Source organism: Eschscholzia californica, unplaced genomic scaffold (assembly GCF_041429995.1).
Source record: "Eschscholzia californica isolate CP2 unplaced genomic scaffold, dmEscCali1.0.p SCAF_5, whole genome shotgun sequence".
NCBI lineage: Eukaryota > Viridiplantae > Streptophyta > Magnoliopsida > Ranunculales > Papaveraceae > Eschscholzia > Eschscholzia californica.
Genome location: NW_028238472.1, coordinates 49050777 through 49064465, shown reverse-complemented (window position 1 = coordinate 49064465; position 13689 = coordinate 49050777). Strand labels below are relative to the sequence as shown.

General features: G+C 36.0%; 2 long non-coding RNA genes across 3 annotated transcripts; one reads left to right on the top strand and one right to left on the bottom strand.

Annotated features, from left to right (window-relative positions):
- The first annotated feature begins 1048 nt into the window (after positions 1 to 1048).
- LOC147540071 (uncharacterized) lies at positions 1049 to 8545 on the top strand. The gene is made up of 2 exons (XR_015225250.1): positions 1049 to 3176; positions 7541 to 8545. It is a non-coding gene; the product is annotated as an uncharacterized LOC147540071 (long non-coding RNA).
- Positions 1928 to 12315, bottom strand: LOC147540070 (uncharacterized). 2 transcript variants are annotated; one of them, XR_015225249.1, is made up of 4 exons: positions 11727 to 12315; positions 11240 to 11297; positions 10934 to 11043; positions 1928 to 2265 (listed from the first exon to the last, which is right to left on the bottom strand). It is a non-coding gene; the product is annotated as an uncharacterized LOC147540070 (long non-coding RNA). The 2 variants fall into 2 exon arrangements; XR_015225248.1 differs by lacking the exon at positions 11727 to 12315 and having other exon boundaries at positions 11240 to 11342.
- Positions 12316 to 13689: the final 1374 nt, after the last annotated feature.

Below are 13689 nucleotides of genomic sequence, written 5' to 3'. Positions count from 1 at the left end.
ATCTTTTTCGGCTATATTCGGACAAAAAAAATTCAATTGTTTAATTCCAGACTCCACGCCTTCTCGAATGATTAATAGGTAACTGTAGTTAACAATAATCTAATCAATTTCCCTCATTCTTATTAGATGTTTTTGGTCATTAGCACCCAAACTAAACTGTTCCTTGATTAAAGCTTCATTTGATCTAACTTCTCTATTCTCACTTGAGAAGAGAAGAAGATGCTTGGGCTTTCCATGGGAATCAAACCAGAGAAGTGAAGAAAGAGACATAGTTTTTGGTCAAAAGTCGCAGGGCCCTAGTCACTCGACCGGTTTGTAAGGAGGCACCCCTTCTCCCGAACTAGACTATTTTGCTGAATTTGTTAGAGTTTTCATGCGCCCCTAGGTATCCTGTACCTAATCTTGGGTATGGAGATACCCTTTTGTTAAAAATCGTTCAAGCTTTTTCTGGACGTGTGGCAATGTAGGATTTCCAATCCTAACAGGAGAAGAGGGGAAATAGATACTCAATTTAAAGTAAATCGACAAAATTTCACACTTGATATCATAGGTACATGTACAATTTCGTGGAAAGTCATCCATGACTTAGAGGAGATCTTTGGTATCTTTAGAGATCCACCCTACAATATGGGGTTAAAAAGCCAAAACAAGTGAATTTTTAACCCTTATAAAAAACTGATTCTTGATATATAAAAAAACGGACTCTTGAAGCTGTTTTAAGCTGATGTCACATCGAGACACTGTAGAAGAAAAAACTGCAGTATCTACCTGAATTTGTCTTAATCGACTAGTTAACATGTCAGTTAACCTCATCTCGAAGGTAATCTAGGAAACTTTGCCTTTTCGCTTTAGGTTCCTACCATAGTTATATCGCTGCATATACATAAATCAAAATCATATTCGCCAATATATTACGACATACGAGTTTCATATCTATAACATTTTCAAGTAATGAATCAATGTACAATAATAGCCTAAAATTCTCATTTCATGTCGATTTCTAACACGTCTCGAAGGTAATCTAGGAAACTTTGCCTTTTCGCTTTAGGTTCCTACCATAGTTATATCGCTGCATCCTCTGTACGGGGATACAATGTTCCTATTTTGCAAGTTCTCATCCAGAGTAGCCACAAAAGGAACAAGATAAACTCACTTATTGTAGCTTTGGCATCTCCCTCCGGGCAAACTTAGGGTGACAGAAGGAAAAAAAAAAAAAAAAGTTTATTTGACTCAAAACAGGGGTGGATACAAATTATAACCAAAAATATAATGACACTCCCGCAATATATGAGAGCAGTGAGAAAAGTTACTAACCAGCATCCCCAGCACAATGGTTGTGCAATCCGTCGAGTTGTCAGTTAGAGAGCAAAACCCGCACCAACTTTTATCTCATGAGTTCCTTCCACAAGTCGTGGTTTTGGGTTTGTTACGTATTAGGTCTAGAATTACTATATGATCCGAGTAACAGGTGCCGTCACTAAATTCAACCAATATAGAGGCAACAAGTTGACGCGGTCTTTATAATTATCGTTCAAAAAGTTCTATGTTCGATAAATAGAACGCAACGTTTCAACAAAAAGCAAACACCTTGGTAGTTGGAAGACTGACTACAATTTAATTGATTACACGAAGATCGTTTTATAAAAATGAGAAACTAAGATCCCTTACAAATAAAACCAAGATCATAAAAAAGTGCAGCACATAACTTGGTAGTGAAATGAATTGATAAACTAAGAAGGCGAAAACAAGATGAAGACGATTCTTCTCTATGTCTCGACGTTCATATAGGAAAATAACGAAATGACAACACAATAGTACCAACTCATGTTCCTTATCCCACCGATAAATTGACTTCATAATCCACCTCTTCGTGCAACATAGGACTACTTAACTCAAGAAAGGAATTAAACAAAAAGTGCATCTAACATGAAAGCTAACGGTATTTTTATTTTGATATAAACAGATAAAAAGATGCATACAAGTTTCGGTACCATCTCTCATCCAAGAACGAAAAATCTATGCCAAAGCTAATATATACATGCATCAAGTCCAACCCTCAAATATTTGAGAAGATGTATGAATTTTGAAACGCAATAACATTTTCAGATCCCTTAGTTAGCAGCAAAAACGGAGAGCTTCAAGGAAAAATATCAACGACGATGGCCTCAATAATATAAGTGAACAATTACCTCGTCCTTAGGCCGGGATAAGCACGACGTAGTTCCACTTCACTTCAATTAAGTTTGATATTATGTTCCAGACAGCCTGAAAACGAGTCTCATGATCATACAAGACATTCGAGAACAAAAACAACCAACTAGGAAGAAATTGATAAACAAATATACATTCAAGTAAAAGTCATCATCTTTTGAAAGTTTTCTTTCGATTAACCATGTGATTCCAATCTCTCCCAAGTTGTTACCTGTTAATTATTACCAACATGAATGAAGAAAAAAATACAATTGCTAAAATTATACTCCTGAAGGCCTGTGTATTCAAGTAGATACCATTTTCCTAGAATCTCCGGGCTGAATGCAAGAGCTCGACATCTCGTCTTGATTGAAACCTAATTTTCCACGTATACAAATTAAAATAGACTGAAAATGTAGCGAAAATCTATCTTGCCCATGCAAGCTATGTCCTGCACTTTTCCTGAATCATCACGTTTGCCCGAAAATGACTTCTAAACAGCAGATTGGAAAACGAATAGGGTTTTAGGGCACTAAAGCTAGATTTCGTGATTTAAAACCCGAGTTTGTTTGTCTTTACAAACACAATATCGTTAGAGAAACAAAAATTACTCTAGTCTAGAACCTTTCACATGAAAATCGACTAAACATGAGACGAGCAAGTATTTTCATACAAATATCCCCCAACAAAAAGAAACTATCTCAGAAAGTTGGTAAATTAGTTCTTTTAAATACCTATCAATGCATTGAAACTCATAATAATGAAATACAAACAATACACTCAAGCAGCAAGAATGATCTAGTGATCGTCAAATAACTTGTTGTATTAAGGAGGTCAACGATTGTAGCGTTATAAGAAGCTATTCATGCTGAGGAAAATTTTCGGTATAATGTTCCCATTTTAGAAAAATTCCCATATGATGATACAACCAACTTCTTGTCAATATTTGGTTACAAGATGCAATAAAACATATCAATGATAGTAGCGTTATTGTTGTTTGATGATCAAAGATTAATCACAAAAAACCCACAAACAATATCTATAAGACCCAATACTATCAATCAATAAACCTCATCAAATTTAGATTCAAATATGAGTTCAATCTCTTTTCAATAACAAAGTAATTAACTACTAACCTTTAGAAGCAAGCAACACAAAACACCATTAAACTATTAAGTCTTCAAAATACCATATACCCTAGTAAGGAATCACCTTTCTTTCACTTTCTCTCACTAGGTTTTTCTAGATCTCAAAATTGAGAAGCTGCCTCACGTTTTTCTCTTCTTTTCACTATTACATCACTTTTTAATCTAACACATTTCTATTTTGTAACCTTATAGTACTCAAACCACACTCAAACTTCAAACCCACATAATATTCCATACAAGGCCCAACTTCAAATTTGGTTTAAAGCCCCTTTTTCCAACATCCTCCCTTAAACCAAATTTCCGTAGCTTCTCATACCTAACATCCACTTCAATCGTTCAAAGACATCATGCTTCAAAGGTTTCGTAAATATATCCGCAATTTGATCTTGAGACTTGCAATACATCACTTCAATATCTCCTTCTTTAACATGCTCACGAATAAAATGATATCGTGTATCAATGTGTTTGCTTCTTTCATGACAAACGGGATTCTTGGCTAAAGCAATAGCCGATTTGTTATCAAGGAACACTTCGGTTGGACCAACTTGGGGGCATTGAAGATGCTTCAACATATTTCTTAACCAAATTGCATGACAAACCATAGAGCTAGCGGCTACATATTCCGCTTCACAAGTAGATAAAGTCACAATGGGTTGTTTCTTAGAAGACCAAGTAAATGCCGTGTAACCCATAAAAAATACGAACCCCGATGTACTTTTTCTTTCATCTAAGTCTCTACCCCAATCACTATCGGAATAACCGATAAGCTTAAAATCTTGTTCACAAGTGAAAAATAAACTATCATTGAGCGTACCTTTAACATATCGAAGGAGCCTCTTTGCAACATTAAGATGAGATTCATCCGGTGTGTCCATGTACCTACTCACTAGCCCAACTCCATAGAGAATATCCGGTCTTGTACATGTAAGATAACGTAGACTTCCAATCAAACTTTTGAAATATGTAGGATCGACATCACTTCTTCTTGTGCATTTTCTCAATTCCACTCCACTTTCAAGAGGGGTGTTTACCGGATTACATGACTCCATTTTAAACCTTTTAAGGACTTCCTTAGCATATCCTCTTTGAGAAATAAATATGCCATTTTCCATTTGCTTCACTTCAATACCAAGGAAATGACCCATCAACCCAATATCGGTCATATCAAATTCCTTAACCATGCTCTTCTTGAACTCATCAAATAGTCTTGAATCATTGCCGGTAAATATCACATCATCAACATAGAGACAAACAAATAACATACCTCCATTTTCTTTCACTTTCACATATAAAGTGTGCTCATGAGGGCACTTTTCAAACCCATTTTCTTGAAAATACTTATCAATTCTTGCATTCCATGCACGTGGAGCTTGCTTTAACCCATAAAGGGCCTTCTTCAACTTATAGACTTTATCTTCTTTTCCCTTTTTAACATATCCCAAAGGTTGTTCAACATATATCTCTTTCTCTAGGATACCATTTAAAAATGCCGACTTGACATCAAGTTGATAAATCTTCCATGAATATTGAGCCGCTATAGAGATTAACAATCTAATTGTTTCCATACGAGCAACGGGAGCAAATACCTCACTATAATCAATGCCGGCCCTTTGCTTGTAACCTTTAGCTACAAGTCTTGCTTTGTATCTTTGGACTTCTCCACTTGCATTCTTCTTTGTCTTATACACCCACTTCACGCCAATAGGTTTGTATCCCTTTGGCAAATTTGTCAACTCCCACGTATCATTTTTTTCAATTGCATTAATTTCTTCATTCATTGCATTTTCCCATTTTTCTTCTTCGATGGCCTCTTCATAACTAATAGGATCACAATCCATGAGAAAACAACACAAGTTCAATTCTTCTTCATTATCTACAACTTCATAAATTTCTCTCAAACTTCTTGTCTTCATTGGTCTTTCACTAGAACTTCCCCCCGATGATGAGGATGATGGAGACGAGGATGAAGGTGATGATGATGATGATGCTTCTCTATACATCGGTGGTGTTTGTGGCTCTCTTTGAACTTCTCTTTGTGCTTCTTCTTTTTCATGTTCTTCCCCTTCAAGCTCAAGTTCAACTTGAGTAACTTCTTTTCCTTTCCACTCCCATGCCATTTCTTCTTCAAATACAACATCTCTACTAAGGAGAACTTTATTGGCAATAGGGTTGAATAACTTGTAGCATTTTGTTTGTTTATCATAACCAAGGAATATGCATTTTCACCTTTGTCATCAAGTTTTGTTCTTCTTGCTTCCGGTATCCTTGCATAAGCAATGCACCCAAAAACTTTTAAATGAGCCACACTTGGCTTGTAGTAGCCTCATGCCTCTTCCGGTGTCTTCATATACACACTTTTTGTGGGACATCTATTCAACAAATATACGGCACATGCCACGGCTTCCCCCCAAAAATTTCTATGCAACATTTTCTCTTTTAACATGCTTATTGCCATATTTAATATGGTGCGGTTTTTCCTCTCGGACACTCCATTTAGTTGAATGAGGATATTACCTTTTCCTAGCACCGAAATCTTTGAAGAGTCGCCAAACTTTACATTCCCTTTTACATTTTCATTTACTTCAACAAACATTTCTCTTTTCCCACAAATATGATTACTTGCACCGGTATCAAAATACCAAGTATTTGTTTGAGATTCATCAAACCCATCACAAGAGAATAACAATGTAGGATCCACATTAATTTCTACATCGTTCTCAACAAGATTTGATTCTTCCTTCACTTCATTTTTATACCAACATTCATTACTATAGTGTCCAAGTTTGTGACAATTGTAACATTCAATATCCCTTTTATCTCTACCATGACTATTATAAGGTCTAGTAAAGTTTCCTCTACCTCTTCCTCTTGATTCATTTGTTCTTCCTCTATTAAAAGGATTTCTTCCTCTTTGGTTTCCAAAGCCCCTTCTATGATTATCATAGCCTCTTCCATAACTCTCATAGTCTTTTTCCTTTTTTGATATACATTGTTTTTCTTCTAAAGTTAGTTTTGCTTGAAGCACTTGATCAACCGAATAATTTGAAGAGTTCGCAACATTTCTATTCACCCTTTGTTCATGGATTTGCAATGTTCCCATCAATTCATCTACCGTGATAGATTCCAAGTCTTTTGATTCTTCAACAACAATAACAACATTATCAAATTTAGGTGTTAAAGACCGTAAAATCTTCTCCATCACCCGAACGTCATCACATTTTTCACCACACCTTTTCATTTCGTTAACATTAGACAATACTCTTGAAACATAATCGGAAACAAGTTCTCCTTCATTCATACTCAACCTTTCAAATTCACCGCGCAAAATTTGAAGACGAGCCTTCACTACTTTATCAACTCCTCTAAAAGAATTCTTGAGAATATTCCAAGCCTCTTTCGATGATTTTGCTTCGGATACTTTTTCAAAAGTAGGACTATCTATCCCTTGATATATGAGAAACAAAGCTTTTTTATCATTCTTCCTTGAATCTTTAAGAACATTTTTCTGTAAATCATTCATACTATCCTCTTCTTCTAAACTTGGTTCTACATAACCATTTTGAACAATATCCCACAAATCTTGAGAACCCAACAATACACTCATTTGGATAGACCAATGTCCATAGTTTTCTTTTGTTAATCTAGGTATTTGAGATTGTACCATATTTGCCATCTTTCTTACAAGATCCCCAATTTTTTTACAAACCCTAGATTCTCAAAGTGTTAAAATGCTAAAGCATTATGGCTCTGATACCATGTTGTTTGATGATCAAAGATTAATCACAAAAAACCCACAAACAATATCTATAAGACCCAATACTATCAATCAATAAACCTCATCAAATTTAGATTCAAATATGAGTTCAATCTCTTTTCAATAACAAAGTAATTAACTACTAACCTTTAGAAGCAAGCAACACAAAACACCATTAAACTATTAAGTCTTCAAAATACCATATACCCTAGTTACCTAGTAAGGAATCACCTTTCTTTCACTTTCTCTCACTAGGTTTTTCTAGATCTCAAAATTGAGAAGTTGCCTCACGTTTTTCTCTTCTTTTCACTATTACATCACTTTTTAATCTAACACATTTCTATTTTGTAACCTTATAGTACTCAAACCACACTCAAACTTCAAGCCCACATAATATTCCATACAAGGCCCAACTTCAAATTTGGTTTAAAGCCCCTTTTTCCAACAGTTATAAGAATCAGTCTAACTCCAAGAATCATATTAGCTATCAACCGGAGTAAGATACAATTATTCCCAAAGTAACACTAACGAGTGTTCATATTACTTGGACATTCACCCACTCATGTGTTGCCACTACAGTTAGTGATGCAAGTAGTAGCCATACCACAATTACAACTTCCCATTCCCTCATATTATACAAAATACTTGCTTTAAGTTTCCTATGTTTGTCGATCTCAAATGTAAACACCTGTAGTATAATTACTTCGTCGTGTTTTTTTTCTATTTCATGAATGTAATTATATCAGCAATACTCTTCTCCAACATATGAAAAGGTCGTCAAACATATTTCATGATTGGTTTGGACAACCAAGAACTTATGAGTTATGGTTATGCAAATGTAAGGATTGTCACCGGTCGTTTGCTTCATCTTACAAACAAAGCATGTTTTCCATTGTTTCTTCCAAAAAAATCAAGGAGATTTGACGCTAGAACTTATGTTAAACGCCTAATGTGATGCTAGGAATGTCAATCAAGAGCACAGGAATGGGTTAACTAGTTATGTATGTACACCCACACCCACCTCCTCGCATGTTGAGTCGGGGCAATTCCCAATAGCTAACAAATACCACACCATTTGCATCTCGCTTCAACTTGACAAGTTCTTGCTAGTATCAAGATTGACATAGGTTGTCATATATATAATCAGTTGCACTTTCAAATACAATTTGACTAAACCAATAACAACATCAAAAGTACTCAGAGGTAGCACAATAAAGTAATTACATGCGTGTGACATGCTTTGCACAGTAAATATACCTGCCGTCTAAGGCTTAAAATTAAGAGTGGAGAAGAAGAGAGAAAAAGGACAAGGAGAGGCAAGTCAGGAGGATGCTTGTCACCAAATCTTTTAAGGTGAGACTCAAAGTAAAAATGTCATACACACATTAGTGTATGTTCATTACCTTTAAGTTGCCTAAGGGGAGACTAGGAGCTAGCAAAGAAGTCTTCATCACTCCATAAGCTAGTAGCAATGGACTTCCAACTCGAGAGTGTTCGGTCCATACTCTTTCGCTTGACATGTATTTTTAGATGTGTGGCTCTTCCACTTATATTTAGGTAAGTTTTTGTGGTTAGACTTTGAAAAGCACCTCTTAAGACTTTCAAACCCAAATAAATACAAAAATGCATAAAACATCACACCCTCAAACCGCCTAAGTGCACTTGAATACAATACCGAGTGGCCACCGATTGTCCATCGGGCTACAGTTTCACGAGGCTGAACAACAAGTGGGGTGGGTTAGGGGGTAAACACCTTTAGCTTGTGTTGCCCCTTTCGCAACCATTGGAAAAGTAGCTATTGCATAAGAACCCAAGACTAAATTGCCAACAAGAAGCGACTAAGCTCTTCAGTATTTGCACTTTTTCCCCAAAAAGTGCACACTTCTTGATAGTTCTTGACGCTTGTAAAATAAAATTTCTATAGCATGAAGTTCGACATTCATACTAGAGTTTATGTAGTCCCAATTCATCTTTTTTATGAAAAGGCAATTCCATGGGATAAAGGATGCCAGAAGTTTAAGCAGCCTCAAATCATCAGAGATCTTTAAAGACTTTTCAAACATCACATGAAGATCATCATGAATTTAAAGCTCTTTTTAACACGCAACTCTAAGTGGTTTAGAGGAAGTGTAGAGAGATATTGAGATAACACGAATATAAAACCGTGATGTCGGTAACCATCCAAAGCATCATTACAAGCATGTCCCGACCAACGCCTTATTGAAAGATCATTTTTGAGAAGCAAAATCCAAAGATTTGTAGCAGCACCGTCTACATTACTAAGGATCTTGAACAAGACCAAAAGCGTCTACATGGAACTATACAACTAGTGAGTTATTTACCTATATCTCGGTAAGTAAGTCGATCATGTCTCTTTTCTTAATTTACTCTACTCTAATCAATTAAAGAAACACCTCTTGTAGGTATTATTTAAAGGTGAACAAGGTGTGAGGTTTGTTTTTGGTAAACCATAATAAAGCCCTAAGTTCAGTGGAATTTGATAAAGTCCCAAGTTTGCAAAGATCGAAGGGAGGGGAAAGACCTTGTATTATTGAATCATTATATATGCATGGAAACCTATTGATATTATGCTCCTTGATATGTTCACATGAATTCCAACACATACAATCAACTCTTTACGTGATCTTACCTATGGTAGCATTCTTAGATTAATTGACCTAAGTTAAGGATTACATTTGGGAGAAGTATTCAAAAGACTATTCACCCTCCCACCTTTTACAATTTGGTTTGCGGGTACATATTTCCAGAACATTGCCTATTTGTTTTAACAACTTGATCCCAAAGCTCCATCATGTATTCCTATATCATTATCATTCCTTGACCAGTTGATGTTACAATTCTTTTAGGTGAATGGAGCAACCTTTACCCCTCTAATTTAGCCACTCCTAGAATTACAGGTTTGCAAGACATTAGAGAACTTCGCCCACAAAGCATGATTGCCTATCCTCTAATGTTCTCTAAAACGTATCTTCCTACCCAAAAGAGCTTATCTTGTAGTTTCTCTTCACCAAAGGAAGATATTTCAAGATCTATTTCCATGTAACTCTTCTACCATAGGCTATTTCTATAGGGAACCACCACAAAAATTTCTCGAACATTTTTCTCCCTCACTCAAGTCGAAAGACTACTAAGCTCTTGACCATAACAAAAACTAACTACTTCATTAAAAAAGACCCTACAAGCAGTCAATCACTAAACCTTTGTGAGCAATACTACCAAAAGAACTATGAGATCTTAATATAAATATGAATGCTCATTTAGAAAACAAACTAGAACACTAATTTTCTTATTGTGTTTTTTTCAGGTATTCAACTCATAGCCTCATACGCAATAATTACCCCAAAGTTCTCAATATTTTAGGTTCTCAAAGAAATCGAATTTCCAAATTTATGTTTTTTATGTAGTGTGATCTCAATAAGCACCTTAACATATATGATTTGATGGAAAAGTTGTTATTGTTTACCTAAACAAATCATAACTAGTTGTTCATTTCATTCGCAATTAAAAAGAAAACGGATTAGTATAAGAAAAATGCTAGGGAACAAATAATTTCGCTCAGACTCCAGACAAAAATCCCATGCGGATGCCCATGGTTGGAGCTTCCTTAGATACTAAACATTGGAAACTCTAATCATGGGAAGCCTCCTCGAATTTCCGCCTAGAATTTGCCCGAAATTTCATGTTTTCTAGTGCTACTTTTAGTATAAAATACCAAAGGCATACTATCAATCTATGAAATCAATATGCATCAAATACTGAAGGTAATAGCACATCAAACAAATAACTTAAAAAAAAAAACAAATGGAATACTATCACATACCTTATCAATAGATCATAAGGAGCTACTACTAATTCCACCTAAATGCTGCTTCTTCGTTAACTTGATTGTCATCATTTTTTCAGCTTCATCCACTCAAAAACCGTCAAATTCTGAAGAAGACTTTGAACTTTTTAGTTTTATGTTTAACCTAATAAAATTTTTATTGATCATATTACAAACATTGACTTACTCCTCACTAAGATATTGGAAGAAGCAACCCATAGAAATCTAAATCAATAAACACTACAACAACATCACTGCCATTTAAGAGAGAGGGAGAGAGAGAGAGAGATGGAAAGCTCTCACCTTCTTTCCCATGGGAGATCTCTAGTAAGAACATCTTCAATGAAGAGCTCATTATCATCTGCATAAAACTAAAAGAAAAAAGAAGCAAAAGCACAAGTTTATAGTTAAGAAACATACCCATTTTCTTATTAATCTTGTAGATCTCTCAAAACCCATTTTATGTAAAAACAATTCGGATTTCTCAAAACTCATAAAAGTTAACATCTAATATCACATGAACAAAAAGAAATCATGAAACAAATGTTGAAGATAAAGTGGTTATAGACTACTTACTATGTTCATACTAACCTTCTTTCCCTCACCTTCATCTTGTTTAATAATAACACTATTATTATTTCACCTTATTTTCAAGAATTAAAGATTCAAAACAATTGATATTAATTTTTTTTTTTTTTGATAGAACAATTGATATTAATTACTTATAATGATATTCTTCTTCCTATAAAATAATGAAAAATACACATACTAACTTTATGCATAGTCAAACCTGGAAATAATGAATGAATCTTTGAGAGACAGAAGAAGAAGATAAGGGTTTCATTTAAGACCATAGAGAGAGAGAGAGAGAGAGAGAGAGAGAGAGAGAGAGAGAGAGAGAGAGAGAGAGAGAGAGAGAGAGAGAAGTTGAGATTTTTCAGGGAAGGGGAAGAAGCTGACAGAAAGAGAAGTGAGCACGCACCAACAACTGTATACCCTTATACAATTCTTAGGGTGTGCTCACTCTCTTCTGTCAGTTTCTCTTTCTCTCTCTCTCTCTCTCTTTCTCTCTCTCTCTAAAAATTCACCTCATCAGAATCAGATCTATAGATTATACTAGATTATAGATCAGCCCAGCCGCTTAAAGGAACCAATCAGAAGCAATAAATTCTCCATCTCTCTCCCTTTTTTCCACTACTGTATTAAAGAAGTTGAACTGGTGGAGGAGAAGTAAAGAAGAAGAAGATGAGTTATAAATAGGTAATCTAACTAGCTAGGGTTTTAAGTATGAAAATAAACAGAAACCCCTCCCCCCCACCCCCTTTTGTGTGTGTACTTTCTCTCTTTCCAGATTTTCTCATTAATCAGGGTGTAATCACTCATGTTCCAACTGTCGATCGATCTATATTCACATGCAAAAGTTGAACAACCAAAAAGAAAACACACGTTTCACCGGCACGTACATCATACCTTCTTCCAGGAAAGTACTGACTCGGTCTTGGTCCTTTTGCAAGTGGATAGAGAGAGAGAGAGAGAGAGAGAGAGAGAGAGAGAGAGGAAAGGGGGATTTTCATTTGGTGACCATTTCTTTCTTCAATGTAAACCCTAGAGACAGCAGAAAGGGAAGGTGTTTCATTCAGGGCATCCACTTTTGGATGTAGGCCATGTTACTACTGCAGTCAAGTAGGATTGACCCTAACTGATCTAGAAGAGACAATCCCTTAATTTTGGGTTATTTCCCAAATAGCCCCCAACTTTGTGACCAGCTTCCTTCTTAACCCCCGATTTTGTCAAAAATACCCAGATGGATCTTTTTTCAAATTCCGTTATAACACCGTTAACTAGTCATCACCTCTCTCTCATCCAACTCATCGCCTCTCTCTGCCACCTCATCTTCTCGCCAGCTCATCATCTTCACCGGCGAAGGTCGTCGGGCGGAAACTTTTCCGTCCGGCGACCTTCAAACATAAAAAAAAAATATATTTAAATTCTCTCTCTCTAAAAAAAAAAGTTATCTCACCTTTCTCTCTAAGTACCCCGACGAAGGGGGTTTTCCTTCGCCGGAGTCTGTTCGCAAATCTATGAAGACCTGCAACAGACCTTCTATGTGAGGTGGAGAGAGATGTGAGGCGAAAGTGAGGTGGAATTTCATATGTTATAATTAATTTTATTTTGAAAGAATATATATAGGAAGGGTACTTATGACATTTACACTAAAAATGGGGTCATATTTGAATTTATGAAAAATAGGGAGTCACAAAGAAAGTTGGTCACAAAGTAGGAGGTCAAATAGGAATTAACTCAAACTTTTTTTTGACCTTTGAAGGCAACATCGAACTACTGAACAACTTATGGGGCAAAATAATGAGTTGGTCGCACGTTAAGAGCCAAAACATGATTAACCCAAAGAGGAAACATATTAATTTTGGGTTAGAAGTTAAGTTGTCCGTCAATTAAAGTTAAATGTAATTTAACTGAATTATACATGTCCCACAAACAAAGGTAGATGCCCCAAAACAAAAGCAGTGGGGAGGATGAGGAGGTCAACCGGAAGTGGAAGAAGTAAGTGGTTTTGTGAGGATTGATTTTTTGATTCTACGTGGGAAGGGGTGGGAATCGGTCCGGACGGGCGGGAAACGGACACTAACTCAACCGGTTCGACGGAACGGACACGAGTCCTAAGTGTCTACTCGGACATCCGGACAAAACGGGCGGACATTTCAGAATTTTCTCCAACAAAGTGCCCGTCCGTG